At 45.5% G+C, this 18104-nt stretch overlaps 1 long non-coding RNA gene across 6 annotated transcripts; it reads left to right on the plus strand.

Moving 5' to 3' along the window:
- Positions 1–6487: 6487 nt before the first annotated feature.
- Positions 6488–12024, plus strand: LOC309330493. 6 transcript variants are annotated; one of them, XR_014151437.1, is made up of 5 exons: positions 6488–7203; positions 7750–7905; positions 8632–8685; positions 9629–10243; positions 11433–12024. It is a non-coding gene; the product is annotated as an uncharacterized lncRNA (long non-coding RNA). The 6 variants fall into 6 exon arrangements; XR_014151441.1 differs by lacking the exon at positions 7750–7905 and having other exon boundaries at positions 9629–9680; positions 9887–10243; XR_014151438.1 differs by lacking the exon at positions 7750–7905 and having other exon boundaries at positions 8473–8685.
- The last annotated feature ends 6080 nt before the right edge of the window (positions 12025–18104 follow it).

The raw sequence follows: 18104 nt of genomic DNA on the forward strand, positions 1-18104 counted from the left end.
CCAGGTTCAATCTCCGGCTAGGGCCGGGAACGAGCCCCGCTTGAAACTCCCGGAGAGCAGTGCAGATGACACTGACCTCGGTGTGACGTAGTATAAAGGAGCTTCCTGTTTAAATCAGCCCGTGGCTCAGAGCCATGCGGACTAGAACCTTACTCTTTATTTTGCGGGGAAGGGCCATAGCTCAGTTTCGGGGCGTCTGCTTTGCAGGCAGAAAGTCTCAGCTTTGGACCCCGACATCTCAAGGACAGGTAGGGCTGGCCTAAATATAATAATAATAAATAATAATAATAATAATAATAATAATAATAATAATAATTTTATTATTATTCCTGGAGAGCCACTAACAATAGTGTCAACGATCTTGAGCTAGCTGGAGTAACGGCCGGCTTCTCCTCATAAGGCAGCTTCCTGCGTTCCTGTAATGTAGAAATTTGGCCGACAGAAGCGAGAAGGCAGCACAAACCATCTGTGGCTCCTTTACTAGGAATCCCCTAGATGAGGACCTGATGGGAGAAGGGGTCGCGAGGGTTAACTAAGCCTGAGTAAAATCTCGCCCTTTGGCATTCCATCGGAATGGAGTCTAGTCCCGTCTTGCTGGGCCAGAGGGCACGTCGTCCCCCCTCCACACCAGGGTTCCTGTTTGCTTGGAAAGACCACCTGAGCCCAGTGGAAAATGTGAGTGGCATGTGCAATGGGGCGGGGGGCATGGAAACACAGAGCTCCCTCTTTACCTGCCAACCCAACTTTGATGCAGGAAATCTTTGGAATTGTGTAGAGGCAACCTTTCAGACAGTTGCATTTGAGTGGAGAAGTGGTGTGCAGGTTGCTTTGCATAACCCTCATTCCAAGAATTGGCTTCAAAGGAAGCACTTTTAAAAAATCTTCCCACAAAGACACAGACATCATTTTCTGGCCTGGGTCAGAGCAACCCTTGCTACCTTGATTCCACATTTTTCGTTAAAGGTACAGCTCCAGTTTTGCAATACCGTTGAGAGGAGAGGGGTGGGTGGGTCTGGTGTGGTGAAGCATTTGTGTGAAGACTCAAGAATTACTGGGAAATCTTTTAAGAGATGGTTACTCAGGCATGCGTCACTGGGTTCACAAGGGTAGCTTTTGCATCAGAATCACACACAGCAAGCCCCAAACCAGCTTGTCCTGATTTAATGTAGCCTTTGCTGACCTGGTGGCCTCTAGATGCCTTGGACTGCAACAGCCCAGCTTCGCTGATATGGGCTGATGGGAATTGGAGTCCGAAACATCTGGAGGGCATTGAGTTATTAAATGGAACCATCTTTTTTAAAAATAAAATGGCAATGCTGATTCGCCACTGAGATATTTGCCAGGATCAAAATGGGACTCTTGGGTCTGTATACAGTGGTACCTTGGGTTACATACGCTTCAGGTTACATACGCTTCAGGTTACAGACTCTGCTAACCCAGAAATAGTACCTTGGGTTAAGAACTTTGCTTCAGGATGAGAACAGAAATCGTGCTCCGGCGGCGTGGCAGCAGCAGGAGGCCCCATTAGCTAAAGTGGTGCTTCAGGTTAAGAACAGTTTCAGGTTAAGAACGGACCTCCAGAACGAATTAAGTACGTAACCCAAGGTACCACTGTACTTCTGTATATGTCACAGACAGAGGCAGTAATGCTTCTAATACCAGTTGCTGGAAACCACAAGGGGGAGAGGGCTCTTGTGCTCGGGTCCTGCTTACAGGTTTCTCACAGGCATCTGGTTGGCCATTTTGAGAACTGGACTAGATGGACCCTCTTTGGCCTGATCCAACAGGGATGATCTTATGTCATTGCGACAACGCACTCCAAGAAAGGACAGTTATTGCCATTCACCAGTGAGGTCCAGCAAGGCTTTGGCTAGACTGCTTGAGTAGCCTCCTTCCGGGTTTCTCTGCTCTCCACTCCCAACCTCCTTTTTGGCTTCACTGTACCCATATTCAGACATGGCAATGGAGGTCTCGGGACTGCATTGACTTCCTGCCCCACTACTTTCCCTACTGGCTGGAGGTGGGACTGCAGGCACTTTTATTATTCATCAGTCTTTTATTATTCATCAGTGCGAATACTAGTTGGGTTTTGTTTTGTTTTAAGTGGATATGTGACATCAGGGCAACAGAGCACTTCAATTCACTTTAATTGTGCAAACCTAAATTTCTGGTATGCACCCGAATCCCTCCTGCAAAATACCAACAGCCTGGAGGTGATCATGCAAACAGAATAAAAATATAGTGGTAAAAACGTAGCATTCGTTAATACACTAATAAGACAACCATCTCAAGAATCACATCTATGGCTACACAGAAAGAAACAATAGCAGTGTATGGGTAGTGGTAACACATCACCCTCCCCCAAACATTGGGGGAGAGAATCTGAAACTGGCTCTGATTATGGAGAGTTCTCCCCAGCAAAGCCCTCCTGGCACTGACATTTTTTTGGTGCCAGTCAAAAAGGTTTTATTTTCCTGTACATTGGGACAATATCTACCTGGCTCCACAGTCCCTCCGTGGGGACTGCCATCTTCCCCACCCTGCTCCTGTTGGGGGGGGGGGGCTGCTGTCTCCCCCACTTGGAGGACTGCTGCTGCTACAGAAGCGAAGAGGACTGCAGAGAATACTGCTAGGACCAGGTCCCTGGGCAGGCAGGCAAAGTGGGAACAGCTGCTGCCCCAGTTGGGCTGGGTCCAGCTGCTGGGGCAGTGTTATAAAGCCTACCTGCGTAGGGGGTGGTGCCACCCCCAGTGGGGGGACACCAAAGGGGGTCATCCCTTGGTGGCCCTTTGGGGGTGAGACAAGGGTGAGGGACAGTCCCCCTGTGTTAATGTTATTAAGTAATTATTTAAATATTTTTTAGGTCTTTTAAATAGTTTTTAATCTATGGTTTTTTGAATTTTGATTTGGTTGGGGCTGGGGATTGGTTTAATTTTAGTATGATTGTAAATTATTATTAATTGGGTTTTTTGTTTGTTTGTTTCTACTGTTCTATTGGTTTGTTGTATGGTTTGTGTTCTGTTCTTAAGGGGAGAGGGTCAGGGCTGCCTGGGAGTGGGCCCCAGCCAACAAAATGACTGGGGCAGGTTCCACAGGGAGGGATGCACTGGGACACCCGATCTCAGTGATCACGGGTAGGAGGAGGACCATGTCATTTCCGAGGAGGCAGGTTTAGTCGTTGTTTGAGGACTATCCCTGCTTCCGGGTCTGGTCTTGGGGAGACCCACATGACCTTAAGGTGCTGCTGTGCAATGCCAGGTCAATGATTCACAGGACGGCTGTCATCCACGACTTGATCATGGATGGAGGACTTGACCTGGCATGTGTGATCGATACTTGGGTGAATGAAGCAGGTGGTCCTGTTCTTGCTGCTGCTTGACTACCAGATTTCTCTTACGCACAGCAACCCAGGTCATGGGGGGGGGGGGTTGCAGTGATTTTTAGGAAGTCATTAGCTTGCACCAGGTATCCTATTGGTTTTCTGAGTGCATTTTCTGGAAGTTGGGCAACAGGGGGCAGTACAGAATTCCTTTTGCTGTCTCAACCACCCTGCTGCACCAAGGATTCCCTGCCCGAGCTGCTTCAGGTCGTGGCAGATATTCTCCAGGAGACACCTATTTTCGTTGTCATTGTCATTTTTTTAAAAAAATAATATTTATTACCTTTTCCAACAATTTAAACACTACAAAAAATAAAAACCATACAATACAATACAATACAATACAATACAATACAATACAATACAATACAGTACAATACAAAAAAAACAACAACAACTATACATTACACTAACAAAACACTAACATTAAACTAACAAAACAAAACAAACACAATTTAAAACACATCAAATAATTTCAATATCTTATCTTTCATTCCCTTATTTCCGCGACCTCCTCACACCTCCCTTTTTGTATTCCACTTCTATTAATTTTTTCAGCAATTCCTTTCCATCTTCCTCTATTTTTAATCCTATAATTATCTTAACACATTCTAACCTTATTTTCCCTTTAATACTCTATTAATCTATTTATCCTTAATTCCTTATAACATTTCTACTAAAGCCATATAACTTCATTCCAACATTTTTCTAACATTCATTAATTTTACAGTATTTCCGTAAATAGTCTTTAAACTTTTTCCAGTCTTCTTCCAGAGTCTCGGATTCTGCCAGTCATTTCCGCCAATTCCATGTAGTCCATCAACTTCATCTGCCATTCTTCCCAGGTGGGTAAATCTTGTGTCTTCCAATATTTTGCGATGAGTATTCTTGCTGCTGTTGTTGCATACATAAAAAATGTTCTATCCTTCTTTGGCACCAGTTGGCCGACCATGCCCAGGAGAAAGGCCTCTGGTTTCTTCAGGAAGGTATATTTAAATACCTTTTTCATTTCATTATAAATTATCTCCCAGAATGTCTTAATCCTTGGGCATGTTCACCAAAGGTGAAAGAATGTACCTTCAATCTCATTACATCTCCAACATTTATTATCGGGCAAATGGTAAATTTTTGCAAGCTTGACTGGTGTCATGTACCACCTGTAAATCATTTTCATTAAGTTTTCTCTTAGGGCATTACATGCCGTAAATTTCATACCTGTGGTCCATAACTGTTCCCAGTCAGCCATCATTATGTTATGTCCAACATCTTGTGCCCATTTAATCATAACTGATTTCACCATTTCATCCTGAGTGTTCCATCTCAGCAACAAGTTATACATTCTTGACAAATGCTTAATTTTTGGATCAAACAATTCTGTTTCCAATTTTGATTTTTCCACCTGGAAGCCAACTTTTTTGTCCGAATTATATGCCTCCATTATTTGGTAATAATGAAGCCAATCTCGCACTTTATTTTTCAATTTTTCAAAGCTCTGCAATTTTATTCTGTCTCCATCTTGTTCCAAAATTTCCCAGTATTTCGGCCATTTGGCCTCCATATTGAGTTTTTTCTGTGCCTTCGCTTCCATTGGTGACAACCATCTTGGGGTTTTCTTTTCTAACAGATCCTTATATCTTAGCCAAACATTAAACAATGCTTTTCTAACAATGTGATTTTTAAATGCTTTATGTGCTTTTACCTTATCATGTCATTGGGGATTTTAACACCCATGCCAACTTGACCTTACAAGGGGCCGCTTGGGACTTCATGGAAAGCATGGCCTACATGGAGTTGTCCCTGAATAACTTTGGCCCAACTCATAATTGCAGGCATGCCCTAGACCTGGTGTTCACCTCTATGGATGTGGGTGATCTGGCACTAAGTAAAAGCAAAACAAAAGAAGTGCCATTGTTGGATTACTTCCTTGTGCAACTGGACTTTTCTGCGACCCTTCCCCTATGCAGGGAGGTGGGACAGATTCGGATGGTCCGCCCCCGCCACTTAATGGATGCAAATGGCTTCCAGAGAGTGGTAGGCCAGGGGATGTTTTATCCCATGTTGTTGGCCTTTCAGCTGATTCCCTGGTGGCCCGCTGGAATGACGAGTTAACCAGGGCTATCAACCGTCTGGCTCCGAAGTACCCTCTCCGATTGCATGGACCCTGGACAGCCCTGTGGTTTTCCCCAGAGCTGAGGGTGAAGAAACAATTGCTGAGACAACTAGAGCGCTGGTGGCGGAAAACTCATTCTGAATCGGACCAGACACTGATTAGAGCTCACCGTCGAGCCTACCAAGTGGCGATAGTGACGGCGAAGAGGACCTTCTTCACTGCCTCTATTGCATCTGCAGAAAACAGCAGTAGGTTCGCAATCTAATGGAACCACCACCACCATCGGGGCCTGGTAAGGAACCCAAGATTTCTTGCAATGATTTTGCAAAGTTTTTTGCAGATAAAGTTGCTCAGAATTGAAAGAGGTAGACTATACCGTGGGAGCAAGGCCAGGGCGGGATAGTGCTGGAGTCCAGTCTAGTCAAGTTGCATGGGATCAATTCCAATCTGTTACCTCTGAGGATGTGGACAGGCTGCTTGGATGAGTGAAATCAACCACCTGTCTCCTTGATCCTTGCCCATCCTGGCTCATAAAAGCGAGCTGGGAAGGGCTGGGCGATGGGCTTTCACAAAGGTGAAAGCTGTTTCCTAGTTCTGCTGGATCTCTCAGTGGCCTTTGATACCATCGACCATGACGTCCTTCTGAACCGTCTAAAGGAGCTGGGAGCTTGGGGCACTGTTATACAGTGGTTCCGCTCCTTCCTTCTGGGCCATGTCCAGAAAGTGGTGTTCAGACCCCTGGGCTCTCACTTGTGGCGTGCCTCAGGGTTCATTTATTGCATTTATATCCCACCTTTTTCTCCAAGGAGCTCAGTGTGGAGTACATAGTTCTCCCTGTCATTTAATCCCCACAGCAACCCTGTGAGGCAGGTTAGGCTGAGAGGCAGTGACTGGCCTAAGGTCACCCTTGTGACCTTCATGGCCTAGTAGATTTGAACTCTGGTCTCCCAGGTCGTAGTCCGATGCTAACCACTGTGCCACCACTGGCCCCAGGCTTTGCACCCTACCTCCACTGTTGGAAGCAGTAATGCATTCAAATACCAGCTGCTGGAAACAGCTCAAAGTGAGAGTGCTGTTGCGCTCAGGTCCTGCTTATGGGCTTCTCATAAGCTTCTAGTTAGTGGCTGTGAGAACAGGATGCTGGATTAGATGAGCCATTGGCTTGATCCAGCAGAGCTCTTCTTATTCTTAACAGGTCGTGGATAGGTAAAGGGAGAGTAAAAACAGGCCTGGTGCAAGATGTTTTGGTGCTCAAGGCAGAGCAATTGAAAGGACCCACCCACTCACTAACAGAGACCGCCACAGTCCATTGGGAAGCTGCACTCCCATTCATTCAATGTAGTGCTGTGCCATAAATTGATCCTGTGGGGTTTGTTCTTGTTTTTATGATTCTACAAGTATTGAGGAGAAAAAAAATGTGTTTGAAAATCCTCATTGATTGGTGTGTGGCCTTGTTTTTGTTGTTGTTGTTGTTACACTTGGCTTACTTTTCAGGTGGCCAAGAGTTGTTTGCCCATGTCCTTTCTTTGATTATACAAATTTTCTCCCCAGGAGTCTATGCTTTGAGTTCCTGGGCTTTAAAGAAGACATCCAAAAAACAGACACACAACCAAACCTTTATTGTTATGGCCAATGACCAGCACTAAAGAAACAAAATGAGAAGCACATTTTATCCAAATGTGCATCCTAAGATAAGAGAAACAAGTAAAACAAGGTAAATAAAATATAAGTAAAATAAATAAGTAAAATAAGATGGGCATTGACATTTTGGAAGTTACAATCATGTCACAAACTCCAAAGAAGAAAATTACAAAACATGTATGGTCAGTCTCTGGTGGGTTTTGCTACAGCAACATGAAACTTAGCCACACTGAGAGTTATAGGTGCACACACAGCACCCTGGACCACCTTGCAGCAATAAGGTAAGCTCAAATCTCCACCCCTGCCAAAATGCTAAAGAGGAAGGCATAAAAACTGGAATCTTCTTTCATTTATTTAGTTAATTTATATACAATACTGCTTTATATTCCAGTAGAAATGTCTTAAGGGGTTGACAAATCCCCTCAATAAAGAATCAATATTTGAAATGCAATACAAATGCCGCATTCAGAAACAAACGTTGCTATTACTAATAACCATCACAATTGCACATATTAAGTAATGCAATTAAGTATCTTTCACAGGAGAAGAAAGCGTCTGAGAAAATTGGAGGGCAGATTTCACCACATTGCTAATTCACAGCATGTGCTCTTCCCATTAGGTTATAGGCCCTCTCATCCACTTGTTTCCATGATCCATCTACTTATCTGCTGCTATATACTACAGTATATACTTGCAGTATGTGATGATCTGCAAGGGGTGTTGGTTCTAAGAGGGGATTCAGATTCCCTCCCAAGGAAACTGGCTGTTTATGCTGGTGAGTCCTGAAGGCAACTCTCTTACCCCTTCCCTCCCTGAGGCTGTAGGGGCAGTTATGTTCCCCCCTCTAAACCTTTGAAAACTTTGACGACCCTATCAAGATGGGCAACATTCAAAGAGGAGTTGGTCCAGAAATGATGTGTGTGTAACACGCAAGCATTTTGCCTTATGTAGAACAATGCAAGTATGAAAGAGACCCCCTTTGCAACTCAGGCTGGCATTTCCCCTCTCCCCCAGCTGCCTTTTAAACATAAGTGTTGCTTTTGCACCCTTTCCCGAATACAGAAGCTTAGGAAGGGCTGGGGGATGGAAAGGAAGCAAATGTTTTTTTTCTTTCTTTATTGAAATGAGGGGGTGACTCAGGGATGGGAGGTTTGTTTTGTTGTTGGCAGTGGAAGGCTCCCCCCTTCCACTCCCCTTTGAGTCGAAACAGATGTCTCTCCCATAAAATGAGATTGTATGAGCTCATGGAGGAGAGAGAGAGAGAGAGAGAGAAAGAGAGAGAGAGTGAGACAGAGAAGCAAGGACCCCCACATCTCCCATTCAGACTCTGGGTGTGTTGCAGGTCCAGCTGGAGTCATTCTGCCCTGCATCTCCTTCTAGATGGAGAGGGATGGATGGAAGAGAAGTTATTGTTTGACTAAGGTGAAAACCCTGTAAATGCCCCTCTCTTCCTTGGCCTTCAACCGCTTCCCTTCTCACGTTTTCACTCTTGATTCTGCAGCCAAGGGTCTCAACTTACCAAGAGAATTAAGCAGACACTCTTCCATTCTACAAGGTAAGGCACTGCTACAGTTCTGCCTCTGCCTCTCTGGCTTGACAAGGGTGGTGTGGGTGGTTCCCTCGCACAAGGAGCTGAGCTGGGGGGGGGGGAGAGCAAAAATGATGATGATGATGATAAATATTAATAATACCTATATTTATACAGGTACCTACTCAAAGTACCAAAATGAATTATTGTAAAAATAAGAAATCTTTGAGGGGGCGCGCCGATAAATTTTGTCCTCCCTCTGGGTGCCATATTACCAAAGTCTGTCACTGCTTAGTTTAGGAAAAGAGAAAGTCTGCTACTTTTCCCAGCTGGCCTGGTTACTGATCCTCATGGAAAAGCCACCTTTAAAGGGTGATAAACCTTCAGATCCACCTGTACTACTTGGTGGTTTTTTGGTTTTTGTAACAGACTTAAGGCAACTATCCCTCCAGAACAAGAAGCTGGGAATCCACAGGGCAGCATGCGGCAGCTCATTTCTGAATATCCGGAACTAGACATGTGCTCATTTAGACAATAAGGACATAAGATACCATAACACTTGTGAGTGCTACTGGGAGCCAGGGCTATGACATTCCCACAAATATTTCAAAAGGAAGCTTCACACACTATGGTTCTCCCCTCCCCACGCCCAGTTTTGAGAGCCGAGTTGGGAGGTTAAGGTAGAGGTATGCATCAAATATTTCTTGCATGTCATTAGAACCACTAACATACGTTTCTGGGTGCGTGTGTCATGCATGTGCATGCATGGAAAGCCAGGACTAGCCCCCTGTTCCCTGTCCTGTGTGTACCTGTTTGCAAATCCACAATTGCTGCTAAGCTATGCATGTTTAGGCCTTTGTATTGTAGCTGGATTTTAAGAAGTGATTTTAAAACAAAACAAAACAAAACAAAACAAAAACATTCTCACCCTCTGGACTTGACTGTGGTCCCCCCCCTTTTTTTTTCTTAGCTGCAGTATATAAAAATGTGCAAAGTAGAAAAAATGGCCGTGTACAACAGTGGTGAGAGCTTTGGACTTGGATATTGGGAGAATGAGTGCCTTCAGATTTCTGCATGACCCTTGGTGGTCAAACCATTATTTGGACTGTGAGGATCTTCACAATAAAAAGTATTCAAAACTTGCCCCTCCTCAGCTTTCTCACACAAAAAGCCCCTAATGTGCAGGCAAGAAACTTTCAAATTTTGCAACGTGTTTTTAAAACCTTAGAAAAACAAACAAACAAAAGCAGAACCCAGGGGGATCAGAATGCAAGATCTGTTCTGAGATGTCCAGTGCTTTCGCAATCAGCAGCACGGAAAGGGGACCTTCCATGGTGCATACTTATGAGAAACAAGGCAAGCAGGCAGGGTGCAGCAATATCTCCCAGCTTCTTGGCCTGATGGACACGGGGCGGGCTGTTCCCTGCCACCTCTGCCGCGGCGGCAGTCAGTTCACAGGCCGTCCAGACAGACAGCAGCTGCCGAGACCACAAGAGAGGAGGGCTGGCATTGAAACAACAAAGACAGCTGGAGAGGCAGTGCCAACTTTGTGATCCTAGCGGATGCCAACCTCTTTGTGTTACAGGTAAGCTCTTGTTTCAAAGCTTAAGGCAGTCTTGCAGTGTCTCTCTGTGTGTGTTCCTTTGACGGGAAGTTCTAAGAACATAGGAAGCTGCCTTATACTGAGTCAGACCATTGGCCTATCTTGCTCAGTATTGCCTACACTGGTTGGCAGTGGCCAGGGCCGGCCCACCCATGAGGCAAGGTGAGGTGACCACATCTGGCGGCAGAATCCACAGGGGCAGCAGATCCTGATGTAGATCTTTCTTTCCCCATTGTTTCTGATGTAGATTTTCCCTCACCCCTTCTTCCCTGGCAGGGAGGTGGACGCCATTTTGGAGGCCCATCGCAGGGGCCAAAGTGTCTTGGGTCAGCCTTGGCGGTGGCTCTCCAGAGTTTGAGGCAGGGTTCTCTCTCAGCTCTATCTGGAAATGATGGGGATTGAACTTGGCAGATGCTCTACCACTGAGCTGTGGCCCTTCCCCTAGGAGTAGAATTTCTGTCAAGACACACCAGAAAGTTATGAATGTCATGTGTCTATGCACCCAGTAATGTATCCCGGAATGTGCTTTGCTTAAACGTTACACGAGTGTACATTCAATGTGTATGTGGGAGAGAGCGAGAACGTTCCTGTCTGCAGTCGCTAGCTTCTTGCATGCCCCCTACATGCGTTCAGCATAACTTGGGCAAGAATGCACATGTAAGACCTGTATGCACATAGAGGATTCCTAATGCCTGCATATGTACCGCTTGCATGCAGAAAACACAGCTGAACGCGGACAGCAAGAGCCCATGAGTGAGATTCTGCTCGTCCCTCTGCATGTGCTGATATGCATAATGTCCCAAGGTGACTAAATAATGGGTTCTCTTCAACCCCTTCCTTGAACAGTGATTGCAAGAAGATAATATTCCAGTGCCCTCAATGTACATGGGCATTGACAACTGCAAGAGGAAAGCAAAATTGCCTTTCTGAAGGTGCTTGTGGTACAGAACCAGACAGCAGGGGGAGAGAATGGAGGAATTAGGAAGTGGGGAAGGAAACCAAGTTGCTTTTTCTCATTCCTGTTTATCATGTTAGGGAGAAGTTAGCTCAGCCTGGTGTGACCTGGTGCCCTCCAGATGTTTGGGGTATGCTCTGCTGGCTGGGGCTGATGGGAGTTGTAGTGCAAAACATCTGGTTGTGGAAGGCTGAGGTGGCTTATTCCTCCACACAGTTGCCTGATGATTCTCACAAGGCCAGAGGTCCCCAGGAGTGTCTTACGTGCTCACAGACAGCATCTGACCTCCTGGGAGTCTGGATTGGAGACAGCTTAGTAAGAGGACAACACCGGAGGAGCCCCAGAGGGTTGTGTGGTGCCAGGATAAGAGAGGAGTCGAGGAAACATGTGGCAGGTGCCAGCTTTGTGCAAAAAAGAAGGGGCTTTCGTTCTTGTTCATGGTCTCACCTGTTTATGCCTCACTACTGTTGTAAAAGGGGCAGGAACCAGAGAGCCTTTAATGCTGGAGGTGGCAGACCCTGTGCTAACCTCTGCATTCCGCAAATGAACAAAGGGGGAGGTAGGGATAGGACTGGCTCTTCCAATAGGCAACTTGAAGCAGCTGCCTCAGGCTTCCTCCATCCTCAAGCTAGCCTGCGGCCCTCAGGTACAGTAGTGGACCTGATCCTGTCCCCAGTGCTGAAAGAAGATTCCATGGCCAGGCCAGTCAGCCGTTGACATGGCACCATCTTGTTCTTTGCCCCAAGCACCAGCTTGTTTGGGGCCAGCCCTGAGGAGGGGCTGCCCACACTCCTCCTCCTCCTCCTCCTCTTCTTTTTCTTTTTCTTTTTCTTCTTCTTCTTCTTCTTCTTCTTCTCAGGATTGCTAGGGTAGCTATATCATTTCTCTGCTCAAAATGGACTAAACGCTTGTCCTGCAACCCTTGTTAGAATTAGTTATGAGCAAGATTGGTTCCTACCAAGCCATGATTTACACTAACTATAGACTCCAAACCATGGTTTGTGTTTTAGATGTTCAGGCAAACTGGTTTCCTCCTTTCTGCACTTCCCTGAAGAACCCAAGGTACTGTCCCAAAGAGCAGCGTCTGAGGGTGAAGCAATGTGCCAGACCATGGTTTGTTGCAGTGGTTATAAAGCCAAGCCACTGTATCCCCCAAACATGGTTTGCAACAGCTTCACACTACAGTTTGATCCTGGTTTGGCCATTCACAAACCCCAGCTTGTTAGGTGGCATTGTTTTAAGCATTATGACAAATTCCGTTTATGATATCACAATCCATCCCATTGAATCAATCACAAATAACTAGGCTTGTTTGATTTCAGTGGGACCATCACATCAAACTTCACCTGAATTGGGGCCACCTGCTCTCTCTACACTTGTTTTCCACCCTTTGTGCACCTGATTGTCTTTAGCAGCGAGGTGCTTATTTTCACTCACAAGGGGAAAGAAATGCACACCACAATGCAAATTCTTCTGGGGGTGGGAAGACACAAGAAAACACCTAGGATAAATATCTGCCATCTGGATGGGAAGGGTTGGACTGTGCCTTAATTTACCCTGATACAAGTTTGGTCATTGTGGAGGGGTTTTTAATAGCTTTGTTTTACCCATTTGCACTGTACTTTATGGTGCATAATGGGGCAGGGGTTTGGTGTGGTGGGGCTGGGAAGCTGGGGTGTGTGTGTGCTTCATAGCCATGGCTGGAGAAGAGGTAGAGAAGGCAGGGCCCATTGTTCCAAATCGGCCAAGCTAGCGGTGATGGGAGAGGGAGTGATTAAACCTTCCTGCCCCCATCTCTCCCCGTAGGATTAATCTGATCCCCCTGACATTTCAGGTCCAGCTGCTTAGGAGGGTGAGTGTGCTAAAGACAGGTGTTGAGGAACAAAAATACGCATGTGCAAACACACACACACACACTGGGGGGGGGGAGAGACAAGGAGAAGATTTGTTTCTCGCCCCCCGTGCTTATGTGCCCCTCCCTCTCATTGCACAAACAGAAAGGTATATGCAATTATTATTGTCTAGATGGGGCCCATAGGGGAGGCTTGGTGGTGTAATGTTCCCACAAGGGACATGCAATTGCCTCTCTGCAACACCCCCAAAGGGAGCCCAGGAGTCTCTGGCATGCCAAGGCCCAAGAAGCACAAAGGAAAGAGATGTCAGAGGGGGGTGGGGGCTCAGAGTGGAGGAGAGAAAGAGAGAGAGAAACTCCCCTTTTCCATCCTGGGCTTGTTCACCAACTAATCTTGGCTCCGTTTGAAGTGTGTGTTTATGTGTGTCGGAGAGAGCTTGAGAGTCACAAACGCAGGCCTAGGTGAGGTTGATTTTGCTAAATGACCACAGCGCTTGCTTGAGCGCCACTGAGCCGTTCTGAGCCTCCTGATGAAAAAAGGGTACATTTTGTCAGCCAGAACCAGGGTTGCCAGACAATTAGTGCTGACCTGAAGTCTCCAGGTCTGCCTGCTCCCCGGTAAAAGATGGAGGGCTTGACTCTCCAGGTGGGCAAGGGTGACTTATTATTTGTAACAGTATTTAAATTAAGAAGACTACGTTTGCTGCTTGCGAGCTTCAGCCTGGCAAGGGCTGGCTGTAAATTATTGTATAGACTCTCAGGAGGTGGCAGGGTATGTGTGGGGTTTTGTTTTTGTTTTGGAAGGACATGCTCTCAGAGACTGGTTAATGTGTAATGTGTCTTGCTTATTGACATCTCCACTCTGTGACATCATCAATACCCACCATCGCTGGAGGCTGTCCCTCGGTCTCAGGTTTGGGCCCCGAAATCTCAGAGTTTGACATGCTCCCTAGCTGGGATGCTGAGGTTACGACATTCCCCTGCCATTTCGTAGCTGGAATAAGGTGGAGCCTGGTTGTAGTAGTATCATCCTACTCCTCTCATCAAATATCACTGCCACTAGGGTCACCTCCTCCCCTGTTGTGCATTGTTGGGGCCTCTTTGCTGTCTCAAGCCTTTGGCTGATTAGCATTCTATGTAAATCTGTTTGTGGGAGGGGGGTTGTTATGGTAGCTTGTTTTCGTTTTATTATTTTCTGTTCCCATATAGTCTTTTTATGTTGTGAACCACCCTGTTATCTTCGGATGAAGGGCAGTACAGTGGTACCTCGGGTTAAGAACTTAATTCATTCTGGAGGTCTGTTCTTAACCTGAAACTGTTCTTTCACTTTAGCTAATGGGGCCTCCTGCTACCGCTGCACCGCCGCTGCACAATTTCTGTTCTCATCCTGAAGCAAAGTTCTTAACCTGAGGTAATATTTCTGGGTTAGCGGAGTCTGTAACCCGAAGCGTATGTAACCTGAAGTGTATATAACCTGAGGTACCACTGTATACAAATTTTAACAAGAAGAACAATAACATTTATATGAATAAATACACATTTATTCTGCAGATAGCCTGTGCGCCATGGATTCAAGCACCAGGAATGTGTTTGTTCTTTGGGGGAAAGACACCCAAAAAGTGCCATCAACAGTTCAAACCATGCCTCGACAGCCTCAGCAGCAGGGTATGTGCTGCATGGTGGGTGCCTTAGTGTTCATGTTTGTGCATTGATGGGTATATGTGCTGGAGGCAAAATTCATCCATTTGGTGTGTAGAGATTTCATTTCCAGAACAGTCTCTCCCGAATTGTGATCCCAGTGTTGCAGGGAGTTGGACCAGACGACCCTTTGGGTACCTTCCAGTTCTGCAGTTCTATGATTTCTAAAGCTATGTACTACCTCAACCTATGCACCACCTACAGGTTCCATTTCCAGTGCTGGGGTTGGACTCTAGAACTTGTGAAGCAACTCTAGAGAGCCTCTGAGCATACGCAGAGTCCTATTCCCATAACAATGGCCAGTCCCCACATGCATCTGGGAGTAGAGGGAGAGAGTGTGGGCAGCAGGACACTCTTTTTGTGCTTTTATAAATTATTGCCAACTTCTGAACTGGTCTGTGTAGTGGCCAACTTTTGAACTTACCCTTTTAGGAGCAGTTTGATCTGCAGTTGAGTTTGGCTTCCATGACAATCTTCACTCTCTACAGATGAAACAACTCCTAGAGGCTGAGGAACAGTTCAATTTTGAGTTGCTCTGGTCACTAGGCAACCTTAGTTTGAAACAAATGGTTGGTTTTAGAAGTAGCTGGAAGGCACTAAGCTGCCTACCCCCAAATTATTATGATCATTTTATTATTTAATGTGTTTATATCCTTATATCCTGTCTTTATCCCAAGTGGGGATTCCTGACAACTTACACCATTATTTTTTAAAAAAAACCATTATAAAATACAAACAAATTACAAACAACAGTTACATCAAAACACATTTAGTACTAGCAATGAACATCTAGTTTGCCCTGGCAGCATCCCAGTGGTGGTCATCATCATCTTCCCCTTTGTTTCCAAATACCTGCCTGCCTGAACAGGAAGGTATTGGCCTGCCAGCAGAAGGATAGCAAAGAGGGGGCCAGTCCAATCTTTCTGGGGAGGGAATTTCACAATCTGGGAGTGGCCACCGAAAAGGCTCTGTCTCAGCTCACTACCATTTGTGCCTCCAATGTTGACGGGAACAAGAGAAGGAGCTTAACAGCTGGGCAGGATTGTAAAGGGAGACATTTTTCAGGTAGCCTGGGCCCAAGCTTTAGAGATCATAAATAGCACTTTGAATTGTCCTTGGAAATGCACGTGCACTCTGTAATCAGCCACAGCCAGCATTCCGGCTGCAGCATTCTGGACCAGCTGAAGTTTCCAAACACTTCAGACACAGCCCCGTGTAAAGTGCATTACAGTAGTCCAACCGGGATGTAACCAAAGCATGAATTAAATGTTTAAAAATGATGCCATGTGCATTTTTTAAAAGGATCTCAGTCTTCTCAGGCAGAAGTAAAGGAAGCTTGAGGGCTTCCCCAGACAGCCTGTTGATTGAGCATTAATCCTGATTTGCTCACACAAAGCTCACACAGAGGTTAGACTATATCTGGTCTTTATTGAGCATTCATCCAGATTTGCTGGTGCGATGGTTCTGGGTCCTCCTATCTGCCTTTCGTTCAACTCACATTTTCCCTAACTGCAAAAAGGGTGTTTGAAAAACAACAGTGGATTTGCTGTGCCAGGAAGGCAGAGCCCTCTAATCCACTTTGATTGCGTGGACTTAAGTTTCCAGTATGTCCTTGAATCTCTTCCACAAAATCCTGAGTCTGGAGGTGACCTGTGTGATAACATGATAGGGGAATGGAAGTGGGGGCCAGATTCCTGAAGAAATGTGCCCAGTAAATGCCAGCCCCATCTCTTGTGAGGGAGGGGGACACAGAGAGCTCTCCTACAGGCTCTGCTTGTTATAAATCACACCCACTTGGCCTTATTGATTTATAAATGGTGGGTGAAAATGGTTCTGTCATCTCACACTTCCTCCCCCTTCCTGGTGTGTCATTCGCTGGGAGATGCAGGTCACTGTGTCTCTCAGCAGCTTTTATGCAACCTATTTTGATTAAAGGACTGCAGGCTTTGATTAGGGATGTTCCAGGGCCTTGACTAGCTGATCAGCAGGCAGAAATGCAATACCTTGCTACCCTGACTTGCACACAGGAGAAGAGTTTGCCTGTTGGATTCCTGCCTGTTGTACCAGCCTGCTGTTTGGAACAAATCAGGATTTTTTTAGATTAAATTTTAATAGCTACAAACAGGTTACAGAAAAAAAGAGAAAGAGCGAGGAGGGAGGATAAGTTTTTGCAATTGACAATAAAGAAATATAGGATACAGCTTTGCGATAAACTGAGTAACAAAACAGACCAAGAGGGAAAAGATATGCACTCTATAATTACAAAAGGATCCTGTGGCCGAAATAAAAACAATTACCATTTTTATTTCAGAAAAGAAGGTGAAAAAATAACTCTAAACTGCACTAAATTTAGACAGTCCTGAGCTGTTGTGCTGGTGTTGCCACCTGTTGACAGCCATGTGAACTGCAGAGCGTGATGACAGTCTACATTTATATGTATATAGGAAGATATTGTTTTCACTAGTTGTGAGATTTCCATGCCCCAAACAATTTTTGCAATAAGGGAATTCCTTCATTTGGGCGGCTTACCTCTGTTCAGCAACATGCAGCATTCTCCAGGGTGATTTATAGTGGAAAGTTACAGAGCTTTATAGCAGGTTGCTGGTAATTAGTGAAAATTGTCCGTTTTAGCATTTTGAGAGCTTGAAGGTGAGGAAGAGTGTTTCCAGTTCATTGCTAGAGGCATACCTGCGGGTTGATGAGGGTGGGGCATTCTTTGGCTCCACCTCCAGGCTCATAGAAACGCTGCTTCTTAAAGTTAAAAAAACTTAGCAAGTCAAGAGATACAAAGAAGCATGAAAAATGAACATCTGCAACTCATAAGCACGAGTTCAGACCGGTATGTTTCTTTCCTTTCTGCCTAGAGATTTCTAGTCACAAAATCTGAAAACGTACTTATATAGATGTGCCCCCACATAGCAAAAAAAGAATTAACACCCACCCACCCCAACACATACAATTTTACTAGTTGAGCCCTGTGGCAACCCAGCCAGATGGGCAGGGTACAAATCATAACATCATCATCATCATTATTATTCCCTTCAGCCAATTTGGTCATAAATCAAGCAACTATTTTCCCACCAACCATGTGGACTTGAAACTTGCTTGAAAGAAAGAAAGAAAGAAAGAAAGCAGAGATCATGCAAATGCCAAAGCCTTCATTATGTATCACAGCTCCATCTGGCACACTTGCCCAACACACACACACACACAGAACCCGCACGGTCCTGGTGTCGTCGTTGTCGAGCGCTTTACATTTCAGGAGGGTATGTTTCCCCCTTGCAAAATAAGAAACCATCTGGCAGCTTTGGGTGAGCTCAGCTGGCCCAGGGGAAGGC

Source organism: Podarcis erhardii (assembly GCF_964252035.2).
Source record: "Podarcis erhardii genome assembly, chromosome: 15".
Classification (NCBI taxonomy): Eukaryota; Metazoa; Chordata; class Lepidosauria; order Squamata; family Lacertidae; genus Podarcis; species Podarcis erhardii.